This window comes from Leptonychotes weddellii, chromosome 5, assembly GCF_054177405.1.
Source record: "Leptonychotes weddellii isolate Sample4059 chromosome 5, ASM5417740v2, whole genome shotgun sequence".
Lineage (NCBI taxonomy): Eukaryota > Metazoa > Chordata > Mammalia > Carnivora > Phocidae > Leptonychotes > Leptonychotes weddellii.
This window is the reverse complement of record NC_138373.1, coordinates 142,158,611-142,181,633: the sequence shown is the minus strand read 5'-3', so window position 1 is coordinate 142,181,633 and position 23,023 is coordinate 142,158,611. Positions and strand designations below refer to the sequence as shown.

General features: G+C 39.7%; 1 long non-coding RNA gene across 1 annotated transcript; it reads left to right on the top strand.

Annotated features, from left to right (window-relative positions):
- Positions 1-2,557: 2,557 nt before the first annotated feature.
- Positions 2,558-10,218, top strand: LOC145721887 (uncharacterized). The gene is made up of 2 exons (XR_014145881.1): positions 2,558-3,476; positions 6,367-10,218. It is a non-coding gene; the product is annotated as an uncharacterized LOC145721887 (long non-coding RNA).
- Positions 10,219-23,023: the final 12,805 nt, after the last annotated feature.

Below are 23,023 nucleotides of genomic sequence, written 5' to 3'. Positions count from 1 at the left end.
TTGACAGATTAGAGAGGACAAAGGTGACATGATGACAAAATGTAATATGTAAAATTACAAAATTGCAATCCAATCCCAAATTGGATCCTGGAACAGAAAACCTCCGTGGAACCTTAGTGCAAAAACTGGTGATGTCTGGACAAAGCCTGTAGCTTAGCTGATGCTAATGCGAGATGTTACCATTAGGGGCAACTGGGTCATGTATCTCCATTTCCGTGACATCTTTGCAAGTTTTCTATAAATCAAATTATTCCAAAATAAGTTTGCTTTTAAAGGTTACAGTAATTTAGGAGTGCCTGGGTGGCTCAGTCCATTAAGCGTCTGCCTTCAGCTCAGGTCATGATCCCAGGGTCCTGGACTCGAGTCCCACATTGGGCTCCTTGCTCAGCGGGGAGCCTGCTTCTCCCTCTGCCTGCAGCTTCCCCTGCTTGTGCTCACTCGCTAGCTCTCCCTCTCTCTCTGACAAATAAATACATAAAATCTTTAAAAAAAATAAATGATACTGTTGAAACTAAACATACATTGTAGCAGAAATGATTAGATATTCACCTAGAATGAAGGTTCCTGCTCCTTTTTCTTGCTAGGAAGGAATTTCTCAGACAGGGACTTCATTTCCTCCTGGTGGGATCACTAGTTCTTGCCAGTGGAAGATGTGAGTCACTCGCCAGTCTAGGTGGTGAAAAAGCCAGTATGCCTTCTCTACTTTCTCTCTTCCCCCATCAGCTGGCTGGATGCCAGTGCTCATGATGACCTTGGAAGCCACATGTTATGGAGACCGTCAACCTAGGTTCCTGAACAACTTTGTGAAGCAATGCACTCCACCCACCCCACCCCCCCACACCACCATTAAGAAACACTCCTTTGGGTCTATATATAGATGAGAAACTGAAACCTTTATGATTTCTGGGTCTTTCTGCTCCAGCAACTCACATTATCTTAACTAGTATGTACATCTACTTCACTTGAGTCTCCTGCCTTCCCTAACTATCTTACCTAGGTTGACCTTACACAGTATTTCTAGATTCACAGAGAGAGTCGGGCTGAGGTTAACAAACATTGTTATGAACAAGAAACACATACAGGAGGACTCACGTGAATAAAGATTATTGCAATTCAATTCATTTAGAATTAAAATAGTATATTTTTCAATGAATGGCAGGGTCACAGGGATCTTTCCACCCAAGTTGCATGTCACCCTCCTTCTTCGAAGAGTGCTTTGAAAAAGTCAAGTAAATTTATCTGCGTGAATGTGTGTTACCGTAGCTCTGAAAAAAAAGAGCACACATACTAATGTGTACTGTCTCTTTTAAAACCATTGTATGTAAGTTCTCTCCTTTTTATGACCAGGAAGAAATTTAAAATGTGCTCTTGGGGGAGGGGTTAAGTGGAATCCTTTCCCTGTATTCCTGCTTCTGGCAAAGGGACATTGTCACCATGAGGATGTCATGCTACAGGGTATTGGTCATTGTGTGAATGGCCCACTCTGTCTGTGTGTGTGTGTCTTTATCACGGCAGGAACCCCTGAGTTGTGAATGGATTCTGTGCTCTGTTCCCAGGTGTGGAAAGCAGTTAGCTCTCTGTATACAAAAGCGGTAAATTTCAACATGTTCTCAACACATTTTGAATAGGAACGAGATTACAAAGTGAGCCAGATTTTTCTGGTGCCTAAACTATACTCACTTGTATATAATTATCCTTTAAAGATACATTGTTCATTTTCTTTTTAGATTGCTCATCTGGCAAACTTCCTTCAGGGTATTCTCCTAAAATGTACATTCCACAAGGACAGGACTTTTCACTGATATATTCCCAGGCTTGGAGCAGTGCTTGACACAGGTAGCTTCATGAATATCTGATGTATGTCTTCACCTCAGCAATGACCTGCTTCTGGAAGTCTTCCCTAATATTCCCAAGATCTGACCTCTCTGTCACTCTTGCGCATCCCAAAGCATCCTGGGCTACTTCTATTATATATTCTACTACATGTTCACAATGTTAACTTATCAGCCTACCCACTAGGCTCTAAACTCTTTATGAGCAGGAAATAAATCTTCTATACTCGTATTTCCAATGCCAACACTGGGACAAAATAAATGGCTAATAAATGTTTACTGAAAAAAATACGTAGGTAAATGCTTTCTCCTAGTTTAACAGTATTACCTGGAGAATCTGTTCTTTTTTTTTTTTTTTTTTTTAAGATTTTATTTATTTGACAGAGCACAAGCAGAGGGAGAGAGAGGGAGAAGCAGGTTCCCTACTGAGCAAGGAGCCCGATATGGGACTCGATCCCAGGACCCTGGGATCATGACCTGGGCCGAAGGCAGCCGCTTAACCGACTGAGCCACCCAGGCGTCCCGAGAATCTGTTCTTTATACAATGGTACAGACCATCAGCATATTCGCATCTCTTAAGAAGCACTAATAATCCCATATCACTGAGTACAGAAATCAAAGATGCAGCAAAGGTTTAGAAATTTTGGTTACTCGATGGGAGAGGAACCAGAGCCCTTCACGAAAGTGATACTTGTTAGTGAAGATAAACTGATCATGACAAGTTACTACACATTTGGGCAACAGTACCAGATACTTGTTCAGTTTCATAATATTTCCTGGCAGATGTTGTTATCTCTACCAGAGATAAAGAAAAAGAACACATCTGAGAAATTCGGGAATTTCCATTTTGACAACGAGAGTGAGAATTTCTTGTAAATTTTAAGAGGTTTTTTTTTCCCTTTCCCCTTATGATACTTCCTAAATTAACTTGCAAATATAGGAACTCATGTGATTTGGTTTTCTCAGTTTAACTAATCTTAAATCTCTATTTGTGCCAACAGTCCTACGTAGGGGTTTATTATGAGGAGCAGTTCATACTTTAGTGACAATTATCTATGGAAACACTGAGGTCTGATGCTCATGTTTACAATGATTTTATGAATTCATTTCTCTACACAGTAAAGATATTACAGAAGAATGTGGAAGGTTTTGTCAGCTGTTCTTCTCTTGCGAGTCTGGCATAAATTAGACAAGATTTGAAAAAGGCTAGAATAATGACAGAAAGAGCAGGACACCAGGCAATCATTTGCCTCTCCATTTAAAAAAAAAAGTAATTTTCTTGAAGGAGGCATTTTTTTAATAATTATTTTACTTACTTACTTAATACTTAATGTCTTACTGAAGAACCAACCATCCAGGATTTGAGTTTAATTCATTCAACAAACATTGATTGAAGATGTACGATTGTCAGATGTTGTGCTTTGGGATGAAGGATAAAGAGAACACTGCGTGCCTGGAGTCTGAGTCACAGAGTTCAAATGAACTTGGTTTGCTTAGGGGATGAAAAGAGGTCCACTGGGACTGGAACACATGAAGATACGGCTGGGGAGATTGTGGTGATGACATTGTGAAGGGCCTTCCATCGATATGCTGAGGAGTTTGGACACAACCTGGAAGCAACCTTTGAGGAGAAGGTGAAAGTTCGTAAGTAGGATGCTATCATTATCAGATTTGTTTCCTCTGGTGAAAACTCCAGCAGGCTTTGGGTACATGAACCAGAGATAGCACTGGGGATTAATGACAGGTGGGTCTTTCTAAGAAATGCAAAAAAACGAATGTAAGGCAGTAGATTGTGCATGGAGAAAAGCGAGTTGATGGACAATTGGATGAATGGAATAAGAGAGAAAAACTGAAGATAAGATGGAGTTGGTTTCCTGCTGGAGAGGCTCAGGGCGTATTAATCATTAACTGAGTCAGGGAACACAAGGAGTATAGAGGATTATGAGTTCAGTTTTAGATATACAACAGTTTAATGAATAAGATACTTGTAGGAGACCTAGGTGAAGACAACTGATAGGTAGTTGGAAATTGAGTTGGAAGGCATCAGTGGACAGGGGGTGGTACACCCCCAAAATATGTGAGATCATCAAGGGAGTATATGCTGCAGTGAAATCCAGCACAAGAAGAGCAGAAATTGGTTTGGGCAGATAATGATTGACAATCTCTATAGAAAAAAATTCACCACAGTGGTATAAATAAAAGTTGGACTACATTGGACTAAGGAGTAAAAGCAGTAGGTTCAGACTTCCATTCCAAGATGATAGGTTGAGAATTATACAAATACAGAATGGGGAGATGCTCATATTTATGGGTTAGGACAGAATCCTATCCAAGGGAGAATTTGAAGACTTCCTACTACGTTCATGAATCACTTAATTAGGCCAATTAATCTTCAGATTTACTCAGGTGAATTTTGTTCTTTAACAAGGGGGAAACCATGGTTTGCAGTGAAGAGCTAAACCAAATGCAAACGGGGCCTGGCTTCTTGTTTTGAAAGGAGAAAACACCACTCAACAGAGTGCCCTCAGGCCTACTCAGAGTGGCTGCAGGGATGTAACACTAGTTGGTTTGGATGGAGCCAAATCCCCACCCTCTCCTCCCCTCCCCCCACACTTTCAGGAAGAGTGGAAGGTAATTGAGTGGTAACCTGCCTTGCGGTCACGGTCACGGTGAGAAAGGAGGTAGAGGAGTTAGAAGTGACTTGGCAGCTTCGGCCACTGGTCTGACAGAGGTGATGCCCGAGTTCTCTAAGTTGGGGCCAAGGGGCCAAGTCAGGATTTGTGGATCACTGGGCCCCAATCCAACCAGGAGTGCAGGCCAATAGTCTTAATTCTGCACATTCCAGCAGTAAATGTCCCCAGGGTCCCCAGTAACAGACATTTCTGGGACATCAGTACTAATTTGAGGAGGGTCCCTGAGGCCCACAACAGTTCCAAAGCCTACAGAGAGATCCCCTTTTGGATATAAGGACTCCTTCTTCCCGCCAAGAGGGTCCATGCATGGCTTCTCCCGTGGAACCCAGACACCTTGAAAAGTAAGAGGGGGGAGGAGGATGAAATGGCTTTGATGTGGAGTTACAGGTTAGATTATTGAATATTTACCCAGCAAGAGACAGTATTAAGCAGCACACACTAAAATACCTTTACTTGGCAAATTTGACTCTGACGGCATCCCATTTTACTGTGTCCCTTCTCCCTCCAACCAAGTGGGGTGGAGCTTAGTGAGAATGTTTAGATTGATTAAAAGGACCTACTATTATGGGCTGTGGTATTGAAATTTTTAACCTCATAATTCTATGACCTTGATGCAAATTATCTCATTTAATCCTCACAACAGCCTTATAATACAGATTATTATACCTCTTTTATAGATGAGAAAACAAGGCTTAGAAGTAGTAAGAGGGGACCAGTTATCAAATCTACACTGATTCATTCCAGAGACTGTTCTCTTAAGCAGATTTCTGTTTTCTCCCTACAAGTCAAATAGAATACTTAATGGAAGTTAAAAGTTTTAGTAATCAATTGATTAGTTGAGGTTATGTATACCACCCTAAACCTTTATATCTAGGAAATCCCAACCATCATTCATTCATACACCAAATATTTTTTGAGGGCTTACTTTGTGTCAATCCCTGTGCTTAATGCTAGAGGTATACTAGTCAAGAAACTGCATTTGATAAAATTGGGGTGGTCACCCAATAGGAATTCAGGATCTCTTGCCCAGTTCTTGAGCCTGAGTCAGTTTTCAGACCTCATACTGGTTGACTGAAGAGGTGGCCAGGTCACCGGGCAGAGGAACCCTGAAACCCCATCATAAGAGTTTTCTGTAATGATTCTCCCAGCCCTTCCTCAAGGGGACATGTGGCCATCTACCATGGCGGCTGAGTACTGGAGAAAGAAGAATTCTGAAAGGTACTCAATGGCTTTCAAATACAGGGGTTGAATGGATACTGATATTTGGACACCTGAAGCATCACCATAGGGTGTTTTTCTCTGCATTTTAGGCTTTAATTTAATAATAGGTATGGGGGCGCCTGGGTGGCTCAGTCAGTTAAGCATCTGCCTTCAGCTCAGGTCACGATCCCAGGGTCCTGAGATCGAGCCTTGCATTGGGCTCCCTGCTCAGTGGGGAAGTCTGCCTCTCCCTCTCCATCTACCTCTCCCCCTGCTCATTCTCTCTCTCTCTCAAATAAATGAAATCTTAAGAAAAAAAAAAACCCAGTCCAAAAAAAAATAGGTTATGGCACACATTTAACATATATGACTTGCAAATATTTTTTCTTAGAATCTAGATTTCTTTGATGTTATATAATGTATAGTATGTCAAAATAAGGTTTTTATTGGTTTTAGATTTCCTTGAGGAGACCAACTTGGTAACAAGTTGAGCCCAAAAGAAGAAAATACTTCATAAGCATTATCCTTCATAAGGGAATAGCTAACACAATAACAAGAGTGGTTTGGGTGGTAGATGTGTGTAAAATGTCAAGATAACTAACTTTTATTTTTTTAAAAGATTTTATTTATTTATTTGACAGAGAGAGCATGAACACAAGCAGGGGGAGTGGCAGGCAGTGGGAGAAGGAGAAGCAGACTCCCCGCAGAGCAGGGAGCCTAATGTGGGGCTCGATCCCAAGACCCTGGGATCATGACCTGAGCCGAAGGCAGACACTTAACCAACTGAGACACCCAGGTGCCCCTAATTCTTTAAAGAAGAGCAATGAATACGCAGAGGAACATGCCATGTTTTTGCGTGGGAATACTAAATGCCTTAGAGATGTCACAGTCAGCTTTGGAACTGCAGAACACCAAAAAAGAAGGAAAGAACTTACAAGCAGCCAGGGAGAAAAGACAGATCACCTATAATTAACTACTGATTTCTCAACAGCAACAATGGAAACTAGATGAGTGTGGAATGATAGATCCAGAGTCTTCACAGAAAACTATCTTTTGAGAATGACGGCAAACTGAAGATGTTTCAGATAAACAAAAACTGAGAATGTTTATCACCAAGAGACTTTCTCACCAAGGCAACATCTAAAGACTATACTTTGGGGGCGCCTGTATATAACTCAAAACAAAAGAAGTCTGTATAACTGGAAAAAAAACATCATGTGCAGGAATTGGAAGATTCACTAGTATCAAGGTATAATTCTCTCCAAAAGGACCTAAGGATTTAATGTAATCTCAACAAAAATCCCAATGACCTTTTTTTTTTTTTTTGGTAGAAATCAACAAGTTGATAAAATTTATGGAAAATCAAAAGATCTAAGTAGTCAAACATTTTTTAAAAGAAAAAAATTAAAAGACTCAAATTATCAAATTTCAAGATGTTGTATAAAGTTACAGTAATTAAGAGAGTGTGGTATCAGTGTGAGGAAAGACATGAAGTTTGATGGAATAGAAGAGAGAATCCAGTTATAGACCCACAAATAAAGGTCAGTTGATTTTTGAAAAGGTGTCAATTCAATGGACAAAGCAAAGTCTTTTCTGCAAAATGTGCTGTAATGATATACCACAAAAAAAAAAAAAAGAAGAAAAAACTACTTGGCTTCACACCATATACAAAAATTAACTCAGAATTATCATAGACTTAAATATAAGAGCTAAAACTAAAAAAATTTCTAGAAGTCTAGATGAAAAATATTTATGATTTTGGAAGGGACCAATGGCTCTTAATCAGGGGTGATTTTGGTGCAGGGAACACTTGGCAATGTTTGGATATATTTTTGGTAATTACAACTTTGGATGGGGAGTTGCTACTAACATCTAATGAATAGAAGTCAGGAATGTTGGTAAACATTGTACAATGCACCAGGCACCCCTCATACACAACAGAATTATCCATCACAAAATGTTAAGAATGCTGAGGTTGAGAAACCCCAGGGTAGGCAAAGGTTTCTTAAGATAGACACAAAAATATGAACCTTTTGGGAAAAAAATTGATAAATTGGGCTTTACTAAAACCTTTTCCTTTTTGTAAGACACTGTTAAGAAATGAAAAGATAAGCCATACACTAGAAGGTAATATTTGTAAAACACATATATGTGAACTGAAATGTTCACAAACTGATGAATGGAGAAACAAATTGCAGTACAACCACACAATGGATAAGCCACTCAGCAATAAACATGACATAACTACTGAGAGATGAAACAACATGAATGTACCTGAAAAGCACAAAAAGACAAAAAAGCTATTTACCATATGAGTCCATTTATATGACATCCTAGAAAAGGTAAAACCACAGGTACAAAAAAGTAGATCAGTGATGTTCACAGGCTGGAGGTAAAAGCAGGAACTGACCTCAAAGGGCCATTGGAATATTCTCCACCATGATTGGGCTGACGCTTACACGAATGTATCCTTTATCAAATTCATTGAACTTTTAAAAGAGTGAATTTCATTGTATGTAAATTATACTTCAATAGGCCTGACCAAAAAGAAAAAGAAAGAAAAGAAAAGAAAGAAAAACACCCTTACCGTTGGCTTAATTCAAAAGCGTAACATATCAAAGTCACAGGCTAACATTTAGTGATTGCAGGGAGTTTGGAAGTCTATGAAAGGCTACACTCATATATATTTTATAGTCTAGGTGTCAGAAGGGAGAGATTTGCTCCATCTCTACTGTTATTACAGAAGTACAAATTAAGGGGCGCCTGGGTGGCTCAGTTGTTAAGCATCTGCCTTCGGCTCAGGTCATGATTCCAGGGTCCTGGGATCGAGCCCCACATCGGGCTCCCTGCTCGGTGGGAAGCCTGCTTCTTCCTCTCCCACTCCCCCTGCTTGTGTTCCCTCTCTCACTGTCTCTCTCTGTCAAATAAATAAATAAAAATCTTAAAAAAAAAAAAGAAGTACAAATTAAAACACCAATGAGGTTCCCACCTCAGGGCTTTCGCACCTGCTGCCTAAAATGGCCTTTCCCTAGATTTTCACGGGGCTGCCCCTCACTTTGTTCATATCTGTGCTTAAAAGTCACCCCCCTGCTGACCCTTCTTGATGATGCTAGCCCCCTAATGCCATCATTCTCTAGTTCCTTATTATGCTTTGTTTTTCTTCATCACATTTATCACCACCTAACACTATATTGTATATTAACCTGCCTATTTCTTTATTGCTTGCCTGCCCTTAGTGATTACATGCCCACAAGGGAAAGAATTAGGCCTTGATTGCTCCTGGATTGTCCTTGTGGCCTAGCATGGTGACTGGAACATTACAGGTTCTCAATGAGTATTTGTTAAATAAATAAATGAATAAACAAGAAATGATTTTATATAGTTTTCTTTGCATCAGATGTATAAAACTTCAAAAAAAGAGTGTTGTGAGAGATGTAAGAAATCTGATACCTTCATATTCTGTTGGAGGAGTACTGATTGGTGTAGCATTTTTTGAGGGCAGTTAGCCAATATTTATTAAAATGTGCATACCTTTTGACACAGCAAGTCTACTTCTAGAACGTTTTTGGCAGAAATATTTATACAGATGCACAAAAATTTAAGAACAAGGATATTCGCAGCGTCATTGGATATAACAGTGAAAAATTATTTTGAAAGTAAGGGATTCATGAAATACATTTCATTAAATTAATTCTGTGGAATATTATGCACCTGTAAAAAAGAATAGGGTCGATCATATACTATCAACATGGTGATAACACAGAAGAGAGGCGGTGGTATCATGGTGTAGCCTGTGGACTCTGGGCTTCTCCCCCAGATCTGCCGTTTCCTGGCTTTGTGATCCTGGGCAAGATACTTAATTTCTCTGTGTCTCATCTTACCATCTGCAAAGTGAAGATTATAATTGTTCTCACTTTACAGGGTTCAACTAGTTAATATATTTAAAATACTTAGAGCAATGTCAAGAATATAGTAGATACAACAAATACTAGATTTTATTGTTACAATAATAATTATTTTGTTGTTATAAAGTTGTCATATGTTGTTGTTATAGTATTGCTATACCACTTATTATTATTATGACTACGACTATAGAAAGAGTTTCAAAATCTCTATTAGAGTAAGCTCCATGATTCAGGGACTGCATTTGTCCTGCTCATCACTGTAACCCCAGCACCTAGGAAAGTATATGGTACATAGTAAACCCTCAATGAAAAATGGTGACTTGTTGAATGAAAGATGATAGATTTATAAAGCAAGCTGTAGATCAACATGTATAAGAGGTTTTTAAAAGACAATTTACTAATGTAACATAGTGTGTCAACCAAACTTCAATAAAAAAGATAAAAGGCAATTTAATGGTGAAGTGTTTAGGGATGATGTGTACTGATCTCTGCAACTTATTTTGAACTACATTTAAAAAAAAGATGGATAGTTGAATGGTAACTGGCATAGATATTGGCCCATATTTGAATAGATATGTGGAAAAACAATGAAGGAAACATGTTAATAGGTGGTAGGTACATGAGTGTTTTACTGTACAATTCTTTCTTTTATGTTGAATGATAAACGGCTGTGTGTGTGTTTATATTCAGCATGGAAGAGATCTTTAGGGTTTCTTTTTTTTTTAATTTTTTATTGTTATGTTAATCACCATACATTACATCATTAGTTTTTGATGTAGTGTTCCATGATTCATTGTTTGTGCATAACACCCAGTGCTCCATGCAGAACGTGCCCTCTTTAATATCCATCACCAGGCTAACCCATCCCCCCACCCCCCTCCCCTCTAGAACCCTCAGTTTGTTTTTCAGAGTCCACAGTCTCTCATGGTTCGTCTCCCCCTCTGATTTCCCCCCCTTCATTCTTCCCCTCCTGCTATCTTCTTCCTCTTTTTTTTTTTCTTAACATATATTGCATTATTTGTTTCAGAGTTACCAGATCTTTAGGGTTTCTAAGCAGGAATGCTACTGACATTCCAAGTGGAAAAATGTTTTATCTTGTGGGACCCTCCTAGGCATTCCAGAGTTGTTAACATCTGAGCACTCTGCCCCTAAGGGCCACAGAGCTTCCTAATCACTATGACAACCACAAACGTTCTCACATATTTCCAAATGCCTAAATGTTGACAACCAGAATCCATATCATGATTATTTCTTTGCAGTTTCATTTAAGAGGGGGATGGAGTGAGAGGGACAAGGCAGGAAATATTATTTGTATTATAATTTCAATAAAATATGCTAAAACTTAAAAAAATCAATTAAATCTGCAAAAAATAATTGTCTGGAAGAATATGCATCACTTTGTTAACAGTGATTACCCCTTGGGAGTAGCAGCAGGACCTGGAAGGGAATGAAGTCTAACCTTTCACTATAAACACTTTTATTATTTTTACTTTTATAAGCATGAATTATTCTGGAACAATAAAATGTAAAGGTCAATTTGAAATAAGAAGAAAGCTAGTTGAAACATTTACTGAGAAAAACAACAGGAAGAGCTGTAAGAGATTTTGTCTTCTTTGGCCTATTCTATACTAAGAATATAACACTTTCATAAGAAAAATGAACTTTAGTTAAAACAAAAAGAATGTTAAAATTCATAGAAAAATGCATGAACATAAATATTTGTGAAGCAGACAGACATTTTTGGTTCTTAACCATATTTGTTAGAAATTATCTGTACAGGGCGCCTGGGTGGCTCAGCCGGTTAAGCCTCTGCCTTCAGCTCAGGTCAGGACCCTGGGATCAAGTCCCACATCAGGCTCCTTGCTCAGGGGGGAGCCTGCTTCTCCCTCTGCCTGCCCCTCCCCCTGCTTATGCTCTCTCTCTCTCTCTCTCTCTGTTTGACAAATAAATAAATAAAATCTTAAAAAAAAATAAAATTACTTCTTAAAAAAAAAGAAATTGTCTGTACGGACATTAAGTCATTGGTAATTTTTCACCAGAAAGATTATAGTTTGACTAATAGGTTATGTTCTTATCATACTCTTGTTATGATCATTGAAATCTCAGTGATGTGCTTGCTGGAATCGGGCCATTTTGGAAATTATCATTGTGGATGCTGCCACTTAGTGGTGAAATGTGTTGACTATTTGTTGTCAAAATCTGTAATTTGGACAAGGGATTTAGAAGTTTTAAGACCATGTCTGAACCATTCATTTATTCATTTTACAAACATCTGCTGAGTCAATAGAACACTGATAAGCACGGAGAGGATCTGAAGAAGTATCAAGAACAGATTCTGCCCTAAAAATGCTTATCATCTGTTCAAGACACAAATACATACTTGAGAATTTCAATAAAATCATGATGCAATATTGAGTGCCATAAAACCATAGAGTCTCACATTTATAGAGGATCTTAACAGTCATCTTGTTCAACCCAATGAGATGATTAATGCCAAATACGGGATAGAGAATTTATGAGCAGAAGAGATCATTGACTGAGGTTGTAGTGTTTTCTGAGGTTCCAGCCTGAGAAACCAGGAGAGTAATGGTACCCCTCAGAGAGGCACAGAGGTTAAAGCAGGGAGATGATTTGGGAACTAAGACGATGACATCTGTTTTAGACTCTGAACGTGAAGGAACAATAAGACGCTATGTTGCCTAGTCTCCTTTTGCTCCCAGATTCATTCCCATACCCTTTGCTGACCCCATAGATAGCTTTACCCAGCCTCTCCTAACCTCTGGCTTCAACCAATGGGAGGCACCAGTATGAGACTGAACGGTGGAAACAGATTAAGTTTGGGGTATTTCTTTTCTGCTGCCTCACTGCCTGGCTGCATCCTGTCTCACAGTGGCTGCATTTCTGATCAGTCTACTACTACATCTCCTGTCAGACAGCCCCCCTTCCACAGCTCCAGCTCTCACAGATTCTGATAGCTCCATTTCCTTAAAGACATTGTTAAATATCTCATTTCTTTTTAGACATTTCCTTAAAGATATAATTTGCCGTTGAATAAAATGTAAAAGGAGAAGAGCAGAGGGCGTAGTTCTAGTCTATGGACTAGACCATTTAGAGAGGGCAGGAGGAGGACTATTACCCAAAAAAGAGAGTTATCAAAGAAGAAGCAGGAAAGTGTCTGGTCCTGAACACCAAAGTAAGACAACATTTCAAGAAGGGATTAATAGGGGCGCCTGGGTGGCTCAGTTGGTTAAGCATCTGACTCTTGGTTTCAGCTCAGGTCATGATCTCACGGGTCGTGGGATGGAGTCCTGCATCAGGCTCCGTGCTCAGTAGGGAGTCTGCTTGTAAGATTCCCCCCCCCCTGCTCCAGCCCTCCCCCCCAATAAATAAATCTTAAAAAAAGAGAGAAGGGTTTAATGAAGATACTATCAAATACTGCAGTAGGGTCAAGGAGAAGACAAATTTAAAAACACTACTGGATCTGTAAGGACTTATTATCTCAGTGGTATTATATTATTTCAGAGGGCAGTTTTAATGAGTAAGAATAGAAACCAGGTTGTCAAAGGTTAAAGAGGGAACCCAATTTAAAAACAGGCAAAGGGAGGACATCTGACTGGCTCAGTCAGTAGAGCATGTGACTCTTGATCTGAGGTTCATGAGTTCAAGCCCCACATTGGGCAGGAGAACTTACTTTAAAAAAATAAATAAAATAAAATAAAAATGGGCAAAGGGCTTAAATAGAAATTTTACCAAAGAGGGGTGCCTGGTTGGCTCAGTTGGCAGTGTGTGCAACTCTTGATCTTGGGGTCATGAGTTTGAGCCCCACGAGTTGGGCATGGAGCCTATGTAAAAAATAAAATTCGCCAAAGATGATATACAAATGGCTAATTAACAATGGGAAAAGATGCTAACATCATTGGTCATCAGGGAAATGCAAAGAAATGCGAATCAAAACTATACTGAGTGATTATAATTAAAATGACAAGACAGTGCCAAGTGTTGGAAAGGATGAGAAGAAACTGGAACGTTCCTGCTTTGCTGGTGGGAATATAAAATGGTACAGCCACTTTGGAAAATGGCTTGGCAGTTTCTTAAAAAGTTAACTACACTGACCATATGACCCAGTAATTTCATTCCTCCATATTTACCCAAGAGAAATGAAAACATAGGTCCACTCAAAGACATGTATGTGATTGATTGTTCATAGCAGTATTACACATGATAGCCCCGAACTGAAAACCATTTACACGTCCATCAACCAGTGAATGGATAAACAAAATGTGGTAGGCATACAATGGACTACTACTACTCAGCAGTGAAAATGAATGAACCACTGATACATGCTACAATATGGATGAACCTCTAAACATCATGCTCAGTGATGGAAGTTAGACACAAGGACTAGATATCACAGATACTGTACGATTCCATTTCATTTTCTAGGAATGTCTAGAAAAGACAAATTCAGAGAGATAAAAAGCAGACTAGTGGCTGTCTAGGGCTGAAGGTGGGAGTGAGAATTAACTGCAAACGGGTACTAGAAATGGAAATATTCTAAATTCCTTTTTTTTTTTAAAGATCTTATTTATTTGACAGAGAGAGTGAGAGATCACAAGTAGGGGGGAGCAGCAGAGGGAGAGGGAGAAGCAGGCTCCCCACTGAGCAGGGAGCCCGATTCAGGACTCGATCCAGGACCCTGGGATCATGACCTGAGCTGAAAGCGGATGCTTAACCGACTGAGCCACCCAGGTGTCCCAGAAATATTCTAAATTCTAATTCTGCATTATGGTGATGGTTGAATCACTCTACAAACTTACTAAAATCATTGTTGGACCTAAAATAGGTCAATTTTATGGTATGTAAATTATACATTGATCAATTTGGTTTCTTTAACAAGTTAAATAAGGAAGATGCAAGGAAATTGAGGAAAAAGAATTAAGGCAGTGAATGGAAAAAGAAACAAAAATATTATTCCATGATTTCTCAACAGACACGGAGGCTTTGACCATGACTTTTTGTTTGAGATAAATTTGCATGTTTCTAGCTTAACTAGAGGAAAATTCTCAAAATTAAGTAGCAGTGAATCTGCATAATGTGTAGTGAAAAGAAAGCTACAAGGATGATTTTACCTGTAGAGTCTAGATCAATATAAAGTGAGATGGGAAACATGAGTAAAACTGTCCTACCTTATTTGGATTGCAATTGTAGTCCCATTGCTTTAAACATTTTATGTATTTATTTATTTTCAAGTAGGCTCCCCACCCAACATGGGGCTCCAAGTCATGACCCCAAGATCAAGAGTCACATGTGCTACCAACTGAGCCAGCTAGGCATCCCTCATGCCATTGCTTTAAATTAAGAACTCAGGGGCACCTGGGTGGCTCAGTCAGTTAAGTGTCTGCCTTCAGCTCAGGTCATGATCCCAGAGTCCTGGGATCGAGTCCTGCATCAGGCTCACGTCCTCATTAGCTCATTAGCAAAAATAGGTACCCTTTGCTCTGCCTCTCTTCCCCCTGTCCCTCCCCAGAGTAAAACCTTCTGTGAATTCATCTGATCAGGATGATCTAAATCACATCTGGAACGCTGCTTTCAGGGATGTGCCAGGTATCAATTGTTGCTTCTCAGTTCTAAATTCACCCCTTATCACCAAACTCTGATGGACTCAGGCTTTCACCTTTGTAAGTAATGAGGATGTCAACCTTGGCCAGCAGAGGGCGTTGGAGAGATTTTTGCAGGAAGAAGAGGGCTCTTGCTTTTTCCTCCACCTGCGGCATGGTGGGTTAGCCTATGAATATGTGAGGACATCAGTGATGCTCTGTCCAGCACGGCATGCCCAGAGAGCACAGATACTGCCTAGGCCCAGGCTGGAGCCACGTTATCGTGGTTTTTCTGATATGGACACTGTGTCCAGGCCCACACCCACAAAGGAGCCCCAACTCCCAATGTGCACCTGCATTCCATGCCAACATTTAATGTGATGCAATAAAATTAGTACTTAAAGGGAAGTTTATAGTTTTGAAACATTAATAAAAAACAAAGACTGAAAAAAATTGAGCTAAGTATTAAAGTTGAGAAACTATTTCAAGAGCAACAGAGCAAATTCAGAGAACAAGAGGAAAGGAAATTATAAAGATAAAGGCATAAATCAATAAAATAGAAAACCACAGAAAAATAGAGAGGATGAGCCAAAGAGTAAGTGAAAAAAATTAGGAAAAAATTGAGAAAATACGAAGAAGTAATACATAAGATGAAACAAACAGAAAGTAAATCACAGTAAACACTAACAGATTTTAAAACCTAGATGATTTGAGTACATTTCTGGAAATCTCCCATACCAAAATTATCCAGGTCCAAATAGTTTTCAAAGTGAGTCCTATCTCAAAATTTAGGTTTGTTCTCCCTAACATTCTAGTTTCCTTCAATTCAGTTCATCAAAACTTTAAGTTCTATGAGGGGCTTAAATTCACCACCCTGGCATCAAGAGTCATATGCTCTACTGACTGAGCCAGCCAGGCACACCCAATTCACCAAAACTTTAAGAGTTGCCAACTCTATACTTGGTACTTTTATCAGTGCAAAATATATTGACTCACTTGATAAATTTTTATCACTTGGCTACTATCAGCAAGGCACAATGCCATGTGTAGGGATATAGCTATAAACAAGACAGGAAAGTCTCTTGTCTTTATGATGTCTATATTCCATGGATGAAACATACCAAAAAAAACCCACAAGTAAATATCAAATAAATAGAATAAAGCATGGTCACACATGTGAAAATTATATTTGTTTATATAAAGGTGATGCATTTGAATTAAAAAAAAATAAACAGTGGGCCATGTTATGTTTGGCTCTTGAAATTCTATCAGAAACAATTAAATTTCTTAATAATTTTATTTTATTTTCTATTTTTCAAAAAATTAAAAACTGTCCTGGATTTCTCTTTTAGAATAAAGAAAGAAAGGGATGAGGTCACTTAAAACAGGTCTATGTTTTATGAACACACACCATATATCCTGAAAGGAGGAAGGGGACAAAAATCAAAAAATGTTTCCTGGCAAGAAGCAAGTTTTTCAAGTCTGAAGCTTAAAAGTAAAAGCATTTCACAATGTGAACATTTTATTTTTTTTTACCTTGAATAAGGCAAGGACTTAGCTAAATACAGATTTATCAGGAGTTATTTTAACTTGGCTTAATCTGCTGGTTAAAGCTCTTTGTTTAGGTTCAATATTCTTATCAGCTCAAGGTAAGGCCTTCCAAGTACACATCTTTACATACAACCTGTATGTTTTGTAGGCCCAGGGTAAGAGGTTCCTCTCTGTGAATGACCATTTACTGTTCATTTTTCATCAAGGCCAAGCCAAAGGAGACTCAAGCAAGGATAGTTGATCTTGTAAGGCTCAATATGTAAAAGCATTGTCCTTCTCTCTTGAATTTTGAACCAAATGAGAAAGCTGTGCAAGAATCAGACAGCTAGAAGGGCGCCTGGGTGGCTTGGTCCGTCAGCTCAGGTCCTGATCCCAGCGTCCTGGGATTGAGCCCCACATCGGGCTCCCCGCTCAGTGGGGAGTCTGCTTCTCCCTCTCCCCCCCGCCCCTCCCCTACTTGTGCACACGCAGGCGCGCTCTCTCTCTCTCTTGCTCTCTCTCTCTTGCTCTCTCTCAAACAAATAAATTTTTTTTTAAGATTTTATTTATTCATTTGCTAGAGAGAGAGAGCATGGGCGAGAGAGAGTGAGTAAGAGTACAAGCAGGGGGAGCTGCAGGCAGAGGGAGAAGCAGGCTTCCAGGCGAGCAGGAAGCCCGATGCGGAACTCGATCCCAGGACCCTGGGATCATGACCTGAGCTGAAGGCAGCCGCTTAACCGACTGAGCCACCCAGGCGTCCCAATATATAAAAAAAAATTAAAAAAAGAATCAGACAGATAGAGATCAAAGTGTTAGCTTTAGTACTTGATGAAGTTAATTGGACAATGTTGTTTTACCTCTGTGGACAAGTGGGCAGCCCATATTTCATCCCTGAATGAGACAGAGTTTCTAGGTCCTTCCTCAGGCCCTGGCACAGACACTCCCATGCCTGGCAGATAGTGGATCAGAACTCTTGTCTCTGGCAGATCAGTTCAATTCCTTTCAACCTCACCAGTCAGGTGCATTCCTCCTCTCCTGCGGTGAGGAGAAGGAAGGGAGAACAGGAGTATTAATAAAATGTTGGGGGGGAAAATGGTGTCTTGAAATGAAAGACAGTTATTGCAAACGTCTTGAGACATAAGCTCTCTGGTTTTATTCTATCAAATGGTACTGTTCAATCCCCCTTTTCTAAAAAAGGCACTGAAGACACAACACAGTTTAATCTTTGTCTCAAGTGAACAATTAGCATTTCTGACGATCTCTTGTAGCATTCTAACTGATTTTGATAAGATTCTGCGCATCCCAGGATTGATCCCTTAGAAGCAAGCCACTTACAAGAACACAGGGAAAGGGGGAGGAGAGAATAAATCTTGCGTAACCGATCTTGCCTTGGTTTTAATCTTAACAAAATCTAAACTATTAGTAAACAGTCTGACTGCTTAATTTGGGCATCTCATACTCAAGTACCAGGCAGGTAGTATCATTGAAGCAGCTAATATAACTAGGTAACTCAGGCTAATATCTTTATTTCTACACACACACACAAGACCTCCTCTCCCTTTTATTTTAATCATGTGGCTCTACCTTCTGTTTACCACGTTTGATAAAGATGTGTGTGCAAAGAAATCTTTCTCACCTGTAAAATAAATTAAAGTGCAAGTGCTACAATAAATGTCATGGACTCTGAGCCTCAGGGCTGGGGAAATGAAAGGGAGCCATGGACTGTGGTGAGCACATGCCCCAAACAAAGGGGGCAGGCAGTCCCTACTTAGCCACAGCTGATCGGTGTCATGTAAAAATGTGGCCACAGCGTGGCCAGATCTTCTCATTTATTCAAAATAAACTAGACATTAGGATTAGGATTTGTCTGTGAAATCTCACAACTTTAAAATATTTTTAAAAACTTGCTTATGAAATAAAACTTATCCACACGCCATAGGTTGATCATGTGTGATGTGCTTAAATTACTCTTTCTTATGCCCTAGCAAAAGATTAGCTAGTTTTTTTTGTTTGTTTGTTTGTTTGTTTTTAAATTCAGAGAGGGTTTTATGATGTTCGAAGTTTTCATCTTAATGTTCAAAAAAACTATTGGGTAAAGAACATATTGAAAAGAAAAAAGAGGGGCACCTGCTGGCTCAGTTTGTTAAGCACTGACTCTTTGTTTCGGCTCTGGTCACCATCTCAGGTTCGTGAGATTGAGCCTCCTGTTGGCTACTAGCTCAGGGCAGAGTCTGCTGGAGAGTCTCTCCTTTTCCCTCCCCCACTCTGCTCTTGCCCACCACGTGTGGGTGCTCTCTTTCTCTAATAAATAAATACATAAGGGCACCTGGGTGGCTCAGTTGGTTAAGCGACTGCCTTCGGCTCAAGTCATGATCCTGGAGTCCCGGGATCGAGTCCCGCATCGGGCTCCCTGCTCGGCAGGGAGTCTGCTTCTCCCTCTGACCCTCCTCCCTCTCATGCTCTCTGTCTCTCATTCTCTCTCTCTCAAATAAATAAATAAAATCTTAAAAAAAAATAAATACATAAAATCTTTGGGGGGAAAAAAAAGGAAAAATACTTTTCTTGATTTTGTGATGGATCTTGTCATTAGAAAATTGGAAAAGTGCACCAGTGAAAAGAACACAGTGATGATTTATCTAGTATTTTTGGAATAAAGTGATCCATTTCTGTAAACTTCATAGTTTACAGAATTAAAATATTAAACCCCCAATTTTTTCCTATTATCAGTAATTGTTCCATTTTGGAAATATATTTAAAATATGTATTGCATGCCCGCTATTCCTCTGGTGTTCCCAATCTGGAGAACCAGCAGTCAGTGGTCCCTACCACATCCAATCGATCCAACAATGTTACAGGATTTTTTCTCCATCAGTGCCCATGGTTCTTGGTGATGCCACTTCAAAGAATGAAGAGGTAGACCAAACAGAATAGTGGGCAGCAAAGTAAGGTTTATTGAGAGCTAGTAAAGCGATACTACAAAGCTCCCAAGGAGGGAGGGGACTCGAGAGGGTTGCCACAGGAGTTTCTAAGTCTAGGGGTTTTTATGGGCTTGTTGGCGGGCTGTTTTCATCTGATTAACCCTCCCTGCGCCTGTCATCCAGTCAGGTTTCTGTCACCTATCTATCACATGGGAAAGGGTGGAGGGCTCCTTCCAGGGTGGTGTAAAATCCTTTTAAAGGTGGTTTCCTCTGAGGGCAGAGGGGCCTCTTATCCCTGCCTGCCTGCTTTCCAAATACCCTTCATCACCAAGTCCTGACAGTTTCATTTACTAAATATACCTGGGATTCTTTCCCTTGTCTTTGTTCTGACCCTCCTCCAAGCCACCAGTGCCCCTTGCCTGGACTCTCTGGTAGTTTCTGACCTAGGGCTGCCAGACTTGACAAATAAAAATACAGGATGCCCAGTTAATTTGAATTTCAGGTAAACAACAAATAATTTTTTTAGTATAAGTCAATCCCAGATATTGGATGAGATATACTTACAGTTAAAAAATTACTCATTGTTACCCTGAAATCAAAGTTAACTGGGGGCTCTGTATTTTATCTGACAACTATACCGCCACTGGTCTCACTTCAACTCCGTGGGTCACCTCCAATACACTTTCCACACCATGGTTATGATTCTTAAAATTCTCACCTGATCAGGTCACTTTTTGGCTTTTATTAAAATTTCTTGTTACCTTTAAGATTTAGTCTTGGTTTTTTTTATTTTTAAATTTATTTTATTTTTTAAGGGTTTCTTTATCTATTTGCCAAAAAGAGAGGGAGCGCGCACACACAAGCAGGGGGAGCTGCAGGCAGAGGGAGAAGCAGGCTCCCTGCTGAGGAAGGAGCCCGACGCAGGGCTCGATCCCAGGACCCTAGGATCATTACCTGAGCTGAAGGCAGAGGCTTAACTGACTGAGCCATCCCAAGTCTTTGTTTTTTTAAATGATTTTATTTTTAAGTAATCTCTACACCCAACGTGGGGCTTGAACTCACAACCCTGAGATCAAGCATCGCATACTTTTCTGACAGCCAGGTGGGTGCCCCAAGTCCTTTGTTCTTAATATAGCCCTCAAGTCCCTGCCAACCTCTCCCGACTCCATCTCATTGCACCTCCACCCTCTCCAGCTTTAGATTAGAGCCTTCAACATGCCAGTCCAGCCTGGAGTACACTTCCCTTCCCACCCTCCCATCTTTAGTCCTCAAGACTTGGTGTCAGCGCCTCCTCCAGGAAGCCTTCCCTGATCTTCTAGGCTAAGTTAGCTCCCCTCACAATACTAACTTAATACCTGTTTGTTCTTCTAGAGTGTAAATCCCAGGAGTCTCTACTAGGTACCCTTAGGGCCTGGTAAAATGTCTAGCACAGAGTATTCATTGATAAATGATGAATAAACACTAAACATTTCTTGAACTTTTCTCAAAGATTGGGTTCACCACTATATCACCCATTATCCTACTGTACTGGGAGCTATTGGTGCCTCCATTACATGTCTCTGTTCTTGCCTCTACTTACATTATTGGCCCCAAAATGGTCATATTTTTTTAATCAGTTTGACTTCTTTTTTAAAAAAAATATTTTTTCTCTCTCATTTTTCTGTAATATTATCTGTTAAAGTCACTTCTTGCTTGGGAGAAGAACAGGAAATGGAACTCTTAATTTTTTCTTTCCCTGATCTGTCAGGGACTGAGAACTGAGACAACAAATTTTCTCAGAATTGTATTTATTAGATTTTGAGAGGACCGAGGGGTTTGCTTAAAAGCAAAACTCATGGATTTCAGTGGGTTCCTGGCAGTCTTTTTCCTTTCTTGTTTTTTTTCTGGCTTTTTTAGGTTGCCAGATAAAAGATTTTGAGATAAATGAGATGCCACTGTGTATTTTTTTCCACTGTTCAGAAGCTGATAGTTTAAAATCATTTCATGGGACACCTGGGTGGCTCAGTCAGTTAGGCGTTTGCCTTCAGCTCAGGTCACGATCCCAGAGTCCTGGGATCGAGTCCTGCATCTGGCTCCTTGCTCAGCGGGGAGCCTGCTTCTCCTTCTCCCTCTGCTGCTCCCCCTGCTTGTGCATGCTCACTCTCTCTCTCTCTGACAGATAAATAAATAAATAAAATCTTAAAAATAAATAAATAAAATTTCCACAAATTTCATACTGCTAGATTAATCTTCTAGAAGATATTTAATCAGATCATTCTCATGGTGATTGCTTATTAGAACAAAGCTAAATATTCTTAACTTTTCTAACTTCTCTAACTTTTTCTTGACTATTTAACTTTTATTTCTTTTCTTAACTTAAAATATCCCAGGCACTTAAGCGCTTTCATGCATTATCTTATTTAATCTCCCTAATGTCTCTATAAGGTAGCTACTAGAGATGTATCATTTTATACCCACATTTATTTTACTCAAGTTCAATGACACTGGCTTAGGAGGGAGAGAGCAAGCAAGAGTGAGTTCTTTAGAAGAAAGGGCTTTGACAAAAACTTCTTCTGACACCCTTGAAGCTCTCTGGTTGGAGAATAAAGAGGCAGAAGAAAAAGAAAAAGCAAACAGCAAAGAAAACTTTCTTAGACCCATAGCTTCTAGGCAAGGCCAGGACTAGGGGCCAGGGCTAGCAGAGTGAGGCACTTGCCGTGGGTACAAAATTTAAGGGAAAGCCCAAAACTCACTAAACAAGATGAATAATATTTTAATGCTATTATTTAAAAAGCTCAAAATTAATACGAAATATCCACCAAGAACAAAATATCAAAATTTTAAACAAAGAATCTGTCTTGACCTTGCACTTGCAGGACGACTCACTTCCCCCCACCCTCAGCCCTGTTTTAGAGCCTAAGTATACTGTTCAAATCTCAATTCTGCCATTTACTGGTCATGTGATGTTAGACAGTTATTTAACTTCACTGTACCTCAATTTCTTCATCTGTAGAATGGGGATAATAACGCTATGTCCTTCATAAGGTTGTTGTGAGGGTTAGCTGAACCCCTGTCTACAGTAGATTCTAAGTAAATGCTGGCCATCATTATCGTGGAAACAAACACTGCATAACAGAGTCCTGTTGAATGCTAGATGGTTTTGTATCTGTTACCATGCTTGAAAAGCCCCCAGAACTGCGTGTCTCACACAACTACCCTAATTTGTGTCACGTATGTAGAGCATGTAATCAGCTTTTCCTAAAGAAGGATTAAAAGAATTGACTAAAAAGTGTGAATGCCTTACCTTGGATTGATCTGTTCATTCTATCTCACCATCCAGTTAAGGGCATATTTTGAGTATTTCCTTAA